Source organism: Eulemur rufifrons, chromosome 15 (assembly GCF_041146395.1).
Source record: "Eulemur rufifrons isolate Redbay chromosome 15, OSU_ERuf_1, whole genome shotgun sequence".
In the NCBI taxonomy this organism is placed as follows: Eukaryota; Metazoa; Chordata; class Mammalia; order Primates; family Lemuridae; genus Eulemur; species Eulemur rufifrons.
Genome location: NC_090997.1, coordinates 92989630 through 93002500, shown reverse-complemented (window position 1 = coordinate 93002500; position 12871 = coordinate 92989630).

The window sequence follows — 12871 nt, the reverse complement described above, 5'->3', positions numbered from 1 at the left end:
CTTCAGGAAAAAAAATGTGGGAAGAGCAAGGAAAAGACAGAGGGAAAGAGTAAAAATAGATCTGCGTCCCTGGAAGTAAAATTGCTAGGTGCCCACAATAATGATGCCTAAACACACACATGATGAGCAGTCACTCGTGGTCCTGGTCACTTGGGATAACTTGTCAACCTAAAGGAGCAGGGATGTGACTGCCACCAATGCCCAGGCTGACACACATGTTCTTACTGACTTAGGCAGGAAGATAGAGAGCAAGCTAACAACAGGCAGGTTCTAAAGTGTTAGGAAGGTATATGGGGGTCTCCTGACGCTTTTGGACTTTGTCTTAGGAGATATATACATACACACACACACACACACACACACATATATATATATAATTTTATATATGTATGATTTAAAAAAAAATAGTCAAACCAGCCAGGCAGAAAATCATTCTGGTATAAAAGCTGTTAAGAATCACAGAGAAGAAAAAAATCTGCCCTGCACACTGACGCTTACTGCTTACTCACAGGCACTTACATCAGAATAGCAGCAGCAGCAGCCCCAGCAGAAAACAGAGGCTAATCAAAAGGAAGAAAAACCATTCTTTGAAAACGCTAAAATGGAGCAACAGCAGTGTCCTAGAAAGGGGTATCACATGTTTCGGTCAAAAAATAAGCCATGTAGCAACGGAGAATTTAAATTCCTAAGGGTCACTGAAATTGTTTAGAGGCTGTGTCTCCTCGCTCCCCCAGTTCCACACCTTGTGAATGCCCTAGGGAGCTCTTTGTGCAGAGATAATTTCTCACACTACATAGACAGAAAAGTATGTGACGATGGTGCATTTATGTGAGAAAGAGGAAAGAGGAATCTACCAGTCTCTCCATTTTCAAGGGAGAAAATTCTAAGAATTTTCGCATCACCACCTACGAATCAGGACAATGCCTTCCAGAAAAATAAACATTGTTCTTTTCATGGTTTTCAGAACTGGAATGCAGAATTCAATTATTTATTTTAAAATCCCTAACAGGATTTTATCCTGTAGGAGAAAGCTTGCACAAGTAAAAGGAATCGTAAATGCTAACAAACAAGGAAAAAAGACAAAAAGGCTCATTATAGAATCCCCAGTATCGGGGGATTCTAATTCTAAACAGTTGATTAAATTCTTCCTGTCATTCTTGATCGCATCTTCCAGGCTGTGACCAGTGTTGTAAAAGAATAGGAGAAGCATGAAGTCTCAAAGGTAACTTCTCCCTTTCTCCACACCCATGGGAATATCTCAGCTCTCACAATGGGTTAATAAAGAAGCCCCTGATTCTTGATCTCCTGGATAAAGAGCTCACCAATTAACAGGCCCACAGGAAAGAACAAAGCAGTTTCATATCAAAACAGAAAAGAAGCCCTGCAATTTGCAAATGTCCAAGAAGTGCACGAAATATCAGTAAATAATGAAAAGGAATAAAAAATTTAAAATAGGCTTCATGCATATCTGAAAGTGTCTTTTTCCAGATAAATAATTCTAGATGAACAATTTCATACACACAGAGCATTTGAATAATTCCATAGAATCCATTTTACCAGATCTTTCTGCCTAATTACAAGTCTTTGAACCAGACAACAGTACTTGAAAGATCAATGCCTGGCTGCACAAAGCATATATAAAGCGTAATTAAGAGGATGCTCGACGGAGCCATGGATAACATGCATATGGATGTGTGAAGTCTTCACATGTACACACTTTATATCTGTGATATGCACTGCGGAGACGCACACTTCCACTCTCCTAAATGCCTTTGGCTGCCATTTTGTAAATGAGCCCAGTCAAATGAAAATGGCATTAAGAACAGATAATAATGCAACCAAGCTTTAGATAATTTTCTCATTTGAATTTTTAAGTATAGGGCAAGTCTATAAAACTACCTTTTGGAGTATTATTTATTTATTTCTGAAACCACCTTACTACCTGTTTCGATCCAAATGTGATACATTTCTAGGAAATATGTGGATTGTAAACATCAGTCATAATTTGTTCAACTTGCTTGTCATTCTCTAAGTCTAAATCAAGATGACAAAACATTAACATCTTGGACTACGCAGAAGGTGTATTTATACTTTTGAAGGAACATGGCAGGGTGTGTGTTTAAGTAGGAGCACTCTCTGTGTAAACAGGAAGGCATGTGTAATCTCTCGGGTGCTACCAAACAGAAGTTGCTGGAATTGGGTGTTCTCAGCGCTCCGAGGAGGAAGGTCTAATGAATGTAAGAGATGACAGGCGAAAAAAGGCATCTAAGGCAGTTGCTGGCACCAAGCCAATAAATAATAAATAGTAAATTAATGTTGACCGAGTAAAGTGACAGGATTCAGCAACACATTCATTAGACAGGATAAGAAAAAAAAATGTGAAGAGTCAAAAACTGTGAGAAAATGAAAATGTATGCCTTGACTGTAGGATAATAAACCGTTCGAGTTGTGAGGAGTCTTAAAAACAATCCAGTCTGACACTCGTGTATTCTGGAGCAAGTACACCGGGGTCAGGGAGCTGAGGGGCCCTAGAAGGCCACTTGGCCAGCCGGTCCAGTGTCCTGCCTCCTGCACTATAGCTGCTGAACCCCCGTGTCTCGCCGTCCTTGAGCTTTTGTTCAATAGCATTTTAGAAAATTAATGGGAGAAAATAACAGAGGACCTCAGAATCCCTCCCTCACTCTCCTTTTATATCTATACGTTTCTGCTAGGTTGAGAAGAGAATGGCAATTATAAAACATTTACAATATGGCTTGAAAAGCCACTTTCAAAAAAGAAAAACCTTACTTATTAAACCAGAGGCAATATTTGGACCCTCTGATGAAACCACACAGCCTTCGGTGCAATTAAGTAAAGGGCATGTAACCAGAAAGATGCACACTCTGTACATGCACAATTAAGGGGAAAAATGTAAAGTCGCCTGTGTAAGAAATTCTCCTTTATTTCCGTTCATTTCATGTCCCTGCATTTTGGCCAATTAAGATGTCGTTATTACACACTTTCATTTATCAATATTTCAAAACACGACTTTTAAATGACAAAAAAAATCCACAGGGCCCCCGGCTGGGAGGGGACGGACAGGACAGTGGAGCCGCAGGACTTCTGCCACCCCCGCCTTGTCCAGCTCGGCTATGGTCTTGGCGGAAAGCACTGGATCGCTCTAGTTTTCAGCTGCCTGTCTTAAAAAATGACACAGTTGGGTAATCTCTAAGGTGACGCACAGCTGCCATAGTCTCTGATTATTCTCACTCTCATTTGATTTTGTTCTTTATGTAAAAGGCGTATACTAGTGTCTTTGTTTGGGCGGCTATAACAAAATACCTTAGACTAGGTGGCTTATAAACAAAAGAAATGTGTTTCTCATAGATCTGAAGGCTGAGAAGTCAGAGACCAGGGTGCCAGCATGGTGAGGGCCTCTGCTTCCAGGTTGCAGACGGCCACCTTCTCGCTGTGTCCTCGCATGATGGAAAGGGTGATGAACTCCCTTGGGCCTTTTATAAGGGCAGTGATCCCACTCATAAGAGCTCTGCCCTCATGACCTAATCGCCTCCCAAAATGTCCCCCCTCTTAACCCCATCACCTTGAGGGTTGGAATTTCAACATACGAACTTGGAGGGGACACAAACATTGAGACCATAGCAACTAGCAAGACAAGCAACTCTCTGAGGGAAGATCACGCTAAAGAGTTAGCAGTGGAGAAAGCTGCGGTGGCTACAATGTGTGAGGATTGTTTGGAGCCTTCGGTGAACCAAAGGCTTCCTGTTCTGCAATACAGTCCGGACTGTCATCATTTGCTATTTTTAACTGGAGAGCTTTAATTACTTCTCTCTATTACGAACAGAAAAGAATGGCAACTTTTCTAAATTTGATTTTTGGCTAAAAAATCTCTTTGCCAATTCCTTTGGATGATAAATTCTGAATAGTAGTATTTTATATCTCCCAGACAAATGTTTCTTTCATGAAAATGGGTGGGGATGAATAAGTTTCAAAATGTCATAACTTTAGCTACCATTTATTCTACTTTATTACAAATTCAATAACCTTGAACCAGAGTTAATAGAAATTCATGATAAGTAATAAAAATCCAACTGGCCTCAAATTCCCATGGCTTCGAATACTGCCTATAAGCTACCAACTCCAAAATCTCTCTCCCCAACCTAGATCTCTCTACCGAGTTCCAGCCAAAATCACACAGGTAGACGTGTCCACCTGCACATGCTACTGGGGCCTGGAACTGAACACACTGAAGCGGCATCACCCTCTGCCCTTTCACCTGGGCTAGCTCCTCCCTGAGCATCTGTGTTTCTGTGAATGTTTCCATTCCCAGTCCCCGAATGTGACTACACAATGAGCTCCCTCCCTTGCTCCAAACACTGTTGATACAAACTCCTTAATTTCATCAGATGCACCTCAATCTTTCCCATGAATAGCATCTTCATCCAGAATTTAAAATCCAAGTCTGATGACTTTCCTGATTAAAATATGCCTGTGCTGTTAGGGTAACACCCAGGCTCGCTAGCATTACACACAAGGCGGTTCATGATCCGGTCTCTGTCTTCACACCCAGCCTCGTCTTTAGCCACTCCCCTTCTTCCCACCAAACATTCTAATCACCCTCAGCCTTCTGCAGTTTCCCCAAATCCCACAGGCTTTGTTCCCTCTAGTCTTTGCACAAATCACTCCTTCTTAGGAGGAATGTCCCTTGCTTCCTCCTTTGCCAGGCTAACCCACTAATCCTTGACACTTACCTCCACCTTCACTGAAGGTCCACATGTGTTCTCACGAGGGGACAAGCGCCCTTCTACCAGACTCCCCAGTATGTGGCATTTTAACTATTGCTGAACTAGGAGCCCTTGACAGCAATCTATGTTTTGCTTACTTTATTGTTTAATGCCTGGCATATGATAAATGTTCAATGAATGTGTAATAAATGAACTCCTATGTATATGGTAAAAGGTCTATGAGGAAAGTAACCCTGGTTCAAGGTGCCTGGGGCAGTCCAGGTACACATCTGTGGTCCCAGCCTGATGGTTCGCAGTACTCTCCAATGTGTCCAGGTGTGGACAATAAATTACCTTGTCGCTATCTATGAGTCAACATGCAAGGTATGTTTACGGCCTTATTAATAACCAATATCATTTAAAAGACATGGCAATATATTCACAGAAAGAGATCTGGGAAGGATGGTCATTGAACTATGTTTTTGCCCAGGTGATAAAATTTCAGGTGACTTTTTTTTTTTTACCTGTTCATACTTTTATTAATTGACTTTCCTTTCATTCGCTGAGCACACATCACTTTTACAAAAATAATGAAGCTGTTTTGAAAAAGTCACAGTATAATTCATTTCATGTGAATTTTCTAGAATATTTAGCTTTATCTTTAGAGTTATGAAATATACCAATATTCTTCAGATTGGAAGTCAGCTAAGCATATGACAAGATGGCCCCATCATAAAGATAAAAGACATCTGAAGCTGGTGATTATATTCACAAACATGTCACCCAAACCCTCATTCGATGAAAAATGAAACTAAAACAAAATAAAATAAATAGTTCTGGTGGTCAGGATGCCAGAATATCCAGACATTTGGTTTGAAGCTCCTGCCTGAGGTCTAAACTTCCACAGCTGGTGATGAGAATAAACGCACGGACCCAACTTTCAAACAGCAACAGCATATGGGAAACGTTACATGGAACATAAACATTGCTAATAAGAACCCAACAGAGGTAATCTAAAAAATGTCCTCTCGTGTGCACGCACTTCCACAATCAATTCTTCTTTGCAAGGCGATGGCTTTTATCAGTTCAAATAGCTAATGGAATGTCAGTACGGGAGAAAAGTAATCATGTTTCCTATCCAGTTTTTATAGTAATTAAGTGCATATAGTGAAGCATTATCGTCCAGTACTTTTTAACTGGTACTTAAATACAGAAGTTAGAAGTAAATTTTTGATTGATCTACAATTCACATAAAGTTTTGGATCAATTACTTTTAGTTACTTTCTCTATTTTTCTCGTTGACTTGCAGATGCTCCGTAAAAGTATAAGCGCATTTGTCCCACTTAAACAGGGGTGTTTAAGATAAATCAATTCCAATTCTGAGTATCTGAAGTTCAGACTATTGCTTATATCTCTATCGGAGTTTTTTATTCCTAGCAGAGGACGTCAAGTGAAAGGAAGATGATGGGGGTGCACCTCAGTCAGCCAGAGCCCTTGACCTCCTTTGTTGGCTGTGGACTAGGTTATGCACTGATGCACTCCATAAATCTGCTCCTCTACAGATAGCTGGCATTAGAGGATGTCTCCCCACTCACCAGGATCAAGATACACAGCTGATTGTGGGATAAAATCAAGACCCAGAGACCTGGGTTCGAATTCTATCACATAACCTTGATCAATTTACTTAATCTCTTGAAGTGGTCCAACAGAATACTGCGTTTGAATGAATGTCAACATTCTGTCACCTAAATTGTGGAGGCATTACCTTTTATTGAGAAAAGCTCCAAGGATACATTTTCAGAAGAGAGTGTGGATTATCCAGGGAACAATGCTTTTCAACTTGCCTAAATTTCCTCTTGGGAGATGAATTCCAAACCATGGTGGTGATATTCCATCTGTCCAGAGTGAAATCCTGCAGGGCACCAAGAAACCCTGATGAGGGCTGCCTTGAGCAACTCACAGTGTCTGGAACTACACTAATACTCTAACAGCAATTGTGCTTTTGTTAGTGCATACCCTACTGTGGCCAACTCATCCTTGTCCATACTTTCCATCACTATCTACCACTTACAATCTATCTGTGCAGCCCAGGTTGCTCCCTGGAGTATCGAATACTCTCCAGCTGACTTCTGGACATTACCACTTGCATGTCCCACTGGCACCTAAACTCACATTCAACCCACCAAAGCTGATCACTGTATCTGCTACCCACCTCAACCCAGCTATTTCAAACTCCAAATCCTTGTGAACGGTTTCACCATCTGCACGATCAATAAAATCAGAAACCTAATCCTCATCTTTGATTATCCTCTCTCTCCCTCACCCCCTGCATCTACTCAGTTGCCACTGCTGGCCTGTTCTACGTCTTAAATGTTTCTTGCATCACTGAATATCAATACCACAGTCACTACCTTGTTTCAAGGCACTATCTTCTCTCCTGGCTTACTCCAATTGGCTTCCTAAAAGCACCTCTGCCTCTCTTATCACTCCCATAACTGGTGACCTCCCCAATCTGTTCAAGGTTGTAACCAGGGTAATCATCTTAAAACTCAAACTATCAAGGCATCCCTCAGTTTAAAACTCTTTGTGCCCCCTCTGCTATATCTTTCCAGTTTCATCTCCTCTTGGCATTCCTGATGCCTAGATCAATGCCTAGATAGGATTTGAACCAAGGTCTCTGGGTCTTGATTTTACCCCACAACCAGCTATTTATCTTGATCCTGGTTAGAGGGGAGATGTCCCTCTAAGGCCAGCTACCTGAACTGCATAGCCTAGAAATAGTGATCTCCAGTGGCACCAAACATCTGTCGCTTCACAGAGGAATCCACATCCTTTCTCACTTCAGAGATTCCTCCCATTTATGCCTGCAAGGCCGTATTCCTCACCACCACCTGCTTCATTTGGTCAACTCCTGTTCATACCTCAAGTCCCAGCCCAGCGTCATCTCCTGGGAGCTTTCTAGTGTTCCCCAAAAGCATCTTAGCTTTGCCCTCATCTCCTGTTATTTAATTTGCATGAACTGCAAGCCTTGTGCTTTCACCTCATTCCTTATTGGATCTGTAGGGCCTCGTAGGTCTCTGACAGATACTCTATATTCAATAAATATTTGCTAAATTAAATTTTGAGCTTGGTATTAGGACCCTCTTCCTCCTAGATACCAGCTACTATATGCTTCGCAAGTTACCTAACCACACTGAACCTCAGTGTCCTTATCAGTGAAACAAGATAATAATACCTATTTCACAAGGTTGTGGTGATGATTAAAGAGCATATATATGAACAACAACAGGTTTTAACTGTGCAGGTCCACTTTTACATGGCTTTTTTAAAAATAAATATATTGGAAAAAGTTTTGGAGATTTGCAACAATGCAGAAAAACTCATAGATGAACTGCAAAGCCTAGAAATAGTGACGAAATTTACAAAAGGTATGTCATGAATGCACAAAATATATATAGATACTAGTCTATTTTATCACTTACTACCACAAAATATACACAAATCAATTATAAAAAGTTAAAATTTATCAAAATTTACACAAACACAGACCATATGGCACCATTTGAAGTTGAGAGAAATGTAAACAAATATAAAATGCAGTATTAAATCATAACTGCATAAAATTAACTGTAGTACACACTGCACTTCTGTAATAATTTCCTAGCCACCTCCTATTGCTATTTTGGTGAGTTCAAGGGTTGCAAATATCTGCTAATCATCTGTGCGTATCTCTGGTAAATTGTGTATCGCGGGAGAAAGTGATCTGACAGTTCTCGTGCATTTTCACTGTCTTTAGTAAAATACCATAAATCTTGAATAACATCATGGGATCCATATGAAGTGCCACTAGTGATGCTGGAAGTGCTCCCAAGAAACAGAGACATCATGACATTACAAGAAAAAGTCGAATTGCTTGCTATGTACTGTAGACTGAGGTCTGCAGCTGCGGTTGCCCACCATTTCAAGATAAATGAATCCAACATAAGGGCCATTATTAAAAAAAAAAAGTAAAGGAAATTCATGAAGCTGTTACTGCAGCTATTCCAGCAGGGGCAAAAACCTTGCACTTTTTAAAATCTTTTATTAAAAATTCAGCTTGTAGGTGCAGGATTGCTATAGGAAAGGCATACCTATAGACTCTAATATGATTTGAGAAAACGTAAAATCACTATATGACAACTTCAATCAAAATGAAGGTAAAAGATATAAATCTGGAGAATTTAAGGCCAGCAAAGGATGGTTTGATAATTTTAGAAAGAGGTTTAGCTTAAAAAATGTCAAGATAACAGGAAAAGCAGCTTCTGCCAACCAAGAGGTAGCAGATGAGTTCCCAGACACCATTAAGAAAATCACTGAGGAGAAAGGCTACCTACCTGAAAAGGCTTTTAGTGCAATGAACGTGTCCTATTCTGAAGGGAAAAAAAGCCATGAAGGACAATTATTAGTAAGGAAGAGAAGCAAGCACCAGAATTTAAGGCAGGAAGGGATAGGCTAACTCTATGGGTTTGTGCAAATGCAGTTGGGTATATCATCAGAACTACCCTGAACTATAAAGCTGCTAAACCTCAACCCTTTAAGGGAAAAGCTAAACAGCAGCTTCCAATCTTTTGGTTGTACAAGAAGAAGGCCTGGACAATGAGAACCCCTTTTCTGGATTGGTTTCATTGATACTTTGTCCCTGAAGTCAGGAAGTACCTTGCCAGTAGGACCTGCCTTTTTTTTTATTTCAGAATTTTACAGGGGTATACACATTTTCGTTACCTAATTTGCTTTTGTACAGTTTGAGTCAAAGTTATAAGTGTTCTCTTCACCTAGTTAGTGTGCATTGTACCTGTTAGGTGTGAATTTATCCATCCCCTCCTCCCCCTCCCACCTTCTTGATCTCCCTTGAGTGTTACTTTCATAGGTGCACATAAGTGCTGATTGATTATTTCCAATGTAGTACTCAGTACATGTGGTATTTGTTTTTCCATTCTTGCAATGCTCCACTAAGAATGTTCTCCAGTTCCATACAGGTTGAAAATGCCCCTGGACACCCAGAACCCCATGAATGCAACATCAAAGGCATCGAAGTGGTCTGCTTGCCCCCAAACACAATGTCCCTAACTCAGCCTCTATATCAGGGGGTCATAAAACCCTTTAAGGCTCATTACACATGGTGCTCTATGGAAAAGTTTGGCAGTTATAGAAGAGAACCATGATGGAGAGAACATCATGAAAGTCTGGAAGAATTATACCAGTGATGGTGTCATCATTGTTATAGAAAAAGCCATGAAGGCCATCAAGCCCAAAACAATAAATTCCTGCTGGAGGAAACTGTGTCCTGAGGTTCTGTGTGACTTCATAGGATTTACGACAAGGCCAATCAAGGAAATCATGAAAGAGATTGTGGAAATGGCAAAAAGGATGGGAAGTGAAATGTTTCCAGATATGGATCTTGGAGAAAGTCAAGAGCTAACAGACACCACACCAGAGAGATTAACAGACGACAACTTCACGTAGATGAGTACTTCTGAACTGGTGCCAGACAATGAGGAAGAAGATGTAGAACAGTGGTCTCCAATCTTCTGGGCACCAGGGACTGGTTTCATGGAAGACAATTTTTCCATGGAGTGTGTGTGGTGGTTTTGGGATGATTCAAGCACATTACATTTATTGTGCCTTTTATTTCTATTATTATTACATTGTATTATATGATAAAATAATCATACAACTCAGTATAATGCGGAATCTAATGCCACTGCTGATGTGACAGGAGGCGGAGCTCAGGCAGCGATGCCAGCGATGGGGAGCAGCTGTAAACACAGATGAACTGGCACCCCTAACTCCCATGTTGTTCAAGGGCCAACTGTGTGTATGTATATATACATGCGTATATACAGACATATATTTGTACATATATATTTATATATAAAGCAGTTGGCTCAGAGCCTGACATGTAGTAAGCCACTGGCAATGAGCCTAGTGTGCTACAGACTGATGACCCAAGGGCCAGTTCTGGCCTGTGGATGTGTTTCATCAGCCTCAAAGTGTTATTGAAGATGGAGAAGTTTCACCTAAAAACCTGGAGTTTTAAGTTATTGTGAAAGCAAGCCTTAGGGTCTGACAGCACTGGCCTGTATTCCTCACACAACAGGCAGCGAGCGCTGGGGAGGACCAGCTCACCCTGGGTGAGGCTGAGGTGCCCTGGTCTATCATAGATGTCAACAAGTCCTGTGCTCTTGTCCCTGGCCTGCTCACTCTCATTCGCGATTACGCACCCCCATACAAAATTATGGGAACTCCTTTGAAATGAAAAGTGCTCACACACGTGAGCAAGAGCATATATAATACATTAGAATTCAACGCAACTTGACTCTTTCCTTGCCTATTTGGCCTATGTGTTTACAGTAAATACAGGAGCTACAGAAAAATTCTACGAGTCTAACCCAGGAATCAGCATTATCACGTCAAGCAGAGGAAGGGTCAATGTTCTTTTTGTTTTAAAAACATATTGCATGAGCTTACAGAAATGAACCTGGAGAGTGTTTCTTGAGACTGATTTTCAAATCAGCTGCCGTGGGTGGTGCTGATTGGAATGTTTACCTCACACAGCCCAGGGGAGCTGGCCTTTGGTCTATTTCTTGAAAGAAAGATGTCAGGCCCCGTGACCCCCAAGTGGGGACTGTCATCCCTCCTTGCACATGCCATCAACTGCTAGTGGCATTTCTTCAAATCAGTGAGGTGTCCTGTTGTGTAGAGGTGCCCCAGCCTGGAAGCCCCACAGAGCCCCTGATTATGGCATCTCCTTGTTAAAGTCTTGGGATGCTGGGGTTCCACATCTTAAGAAGGGGGCTTCCCGCGTGCTCTCTGATGTTCGGTTTTGTAGTGTCTTTTCACAGAGTACAAAAACCTATCTGTGAGTGTCCTGACCTCTGATTCTATGCAGATCAAACCACAGCCAGCACGTTTCAACAACAAACTCAAAATTCAGGGTTGCTAGTAAACTCTAATCCTGACCCTGATTGTAATTTATTATTTGACCCTGGGCTAATCCAGGGGCTTCCATGAATCCCATTTCTCTTGTGATGATTTGAAGAATTATTAGGTTAAGATGTAGAATACATATATACATCTAGATGCATATAAAATGATCTATTAATATACACATTACAAAATTATGTTTTAACTATAATCTAATTGAATGAAAGAACTACGAAGTAAAGTAACCTTGGGGAAAAAAATCAATGTTTTCAATCAATGGAAGTATTTGATCATGTTTCTACAAAAAAATTAAGAAAGTTTTTTTGATCAAGTTCTAAGACTCTCTAATTATAATTCTTAAAGAGATACTGACATAGTCTAGAAAAACTTTTTTCCTTAATAGTTTCACAGCTGAGATTGTGTTTATTCCTGCAGAAATATTAACTTTATAAATAAAAAAAGCACACTGGGTCAATATACAGAGGAATTTCAACAACATAAAATAAGAAAAATAAATCTAATTTCTTCTAGAGACTTCAAAAATATTTCCCAAGGAATATGATTAAAATGTCTTTCTCCACTAATCTCTAATGCTTCTTGGGATACGTATCCCAGGTCCGTTCCCACCTCTCCTAACCCTGAAGAGGTACAGTAAGGGAAGTTATCACCTCCAAAGTGTAGAATTCCAAGATTCTTACCTCTTCTGATTGGGTTTTGTTTTGTTTTTTAAAAAACAGGTTTCTAATTGGAGTGGCATTTTAGGAGCAAACACTTCCAGGCTTGGTGTCTACATTTTACAGTCAGTAAGAAATACTGTTTATAATTTCACGGAAGCTAAAACATTTCACCAAGGGCAAACATTCATCACACAATAAATCAACATCCAGTCACCTCTATCCCCATTCGCATGCAAACAAACGTCCCAATTTTCCTACTTGTCATTATGTGTGACATTTAAACCCAGTTACTTTGGACCTACAACACTCGTTAACCTCAGGCAAGTTAAGATCCCAAACAAACTCTTACTCGTGTATCAAGAAATCATAGTTTCTCTTTCTTTTCTTTTCTTTTTTTCTTCTCTTCCTAGTAAAGCCTTCCATAAAACTTACCAAATTCTGGATAACAAAATACTTTAGACTATACACTTTATTGGAGCAAGAAAACACAACTTAAAATAGCTTCTTATT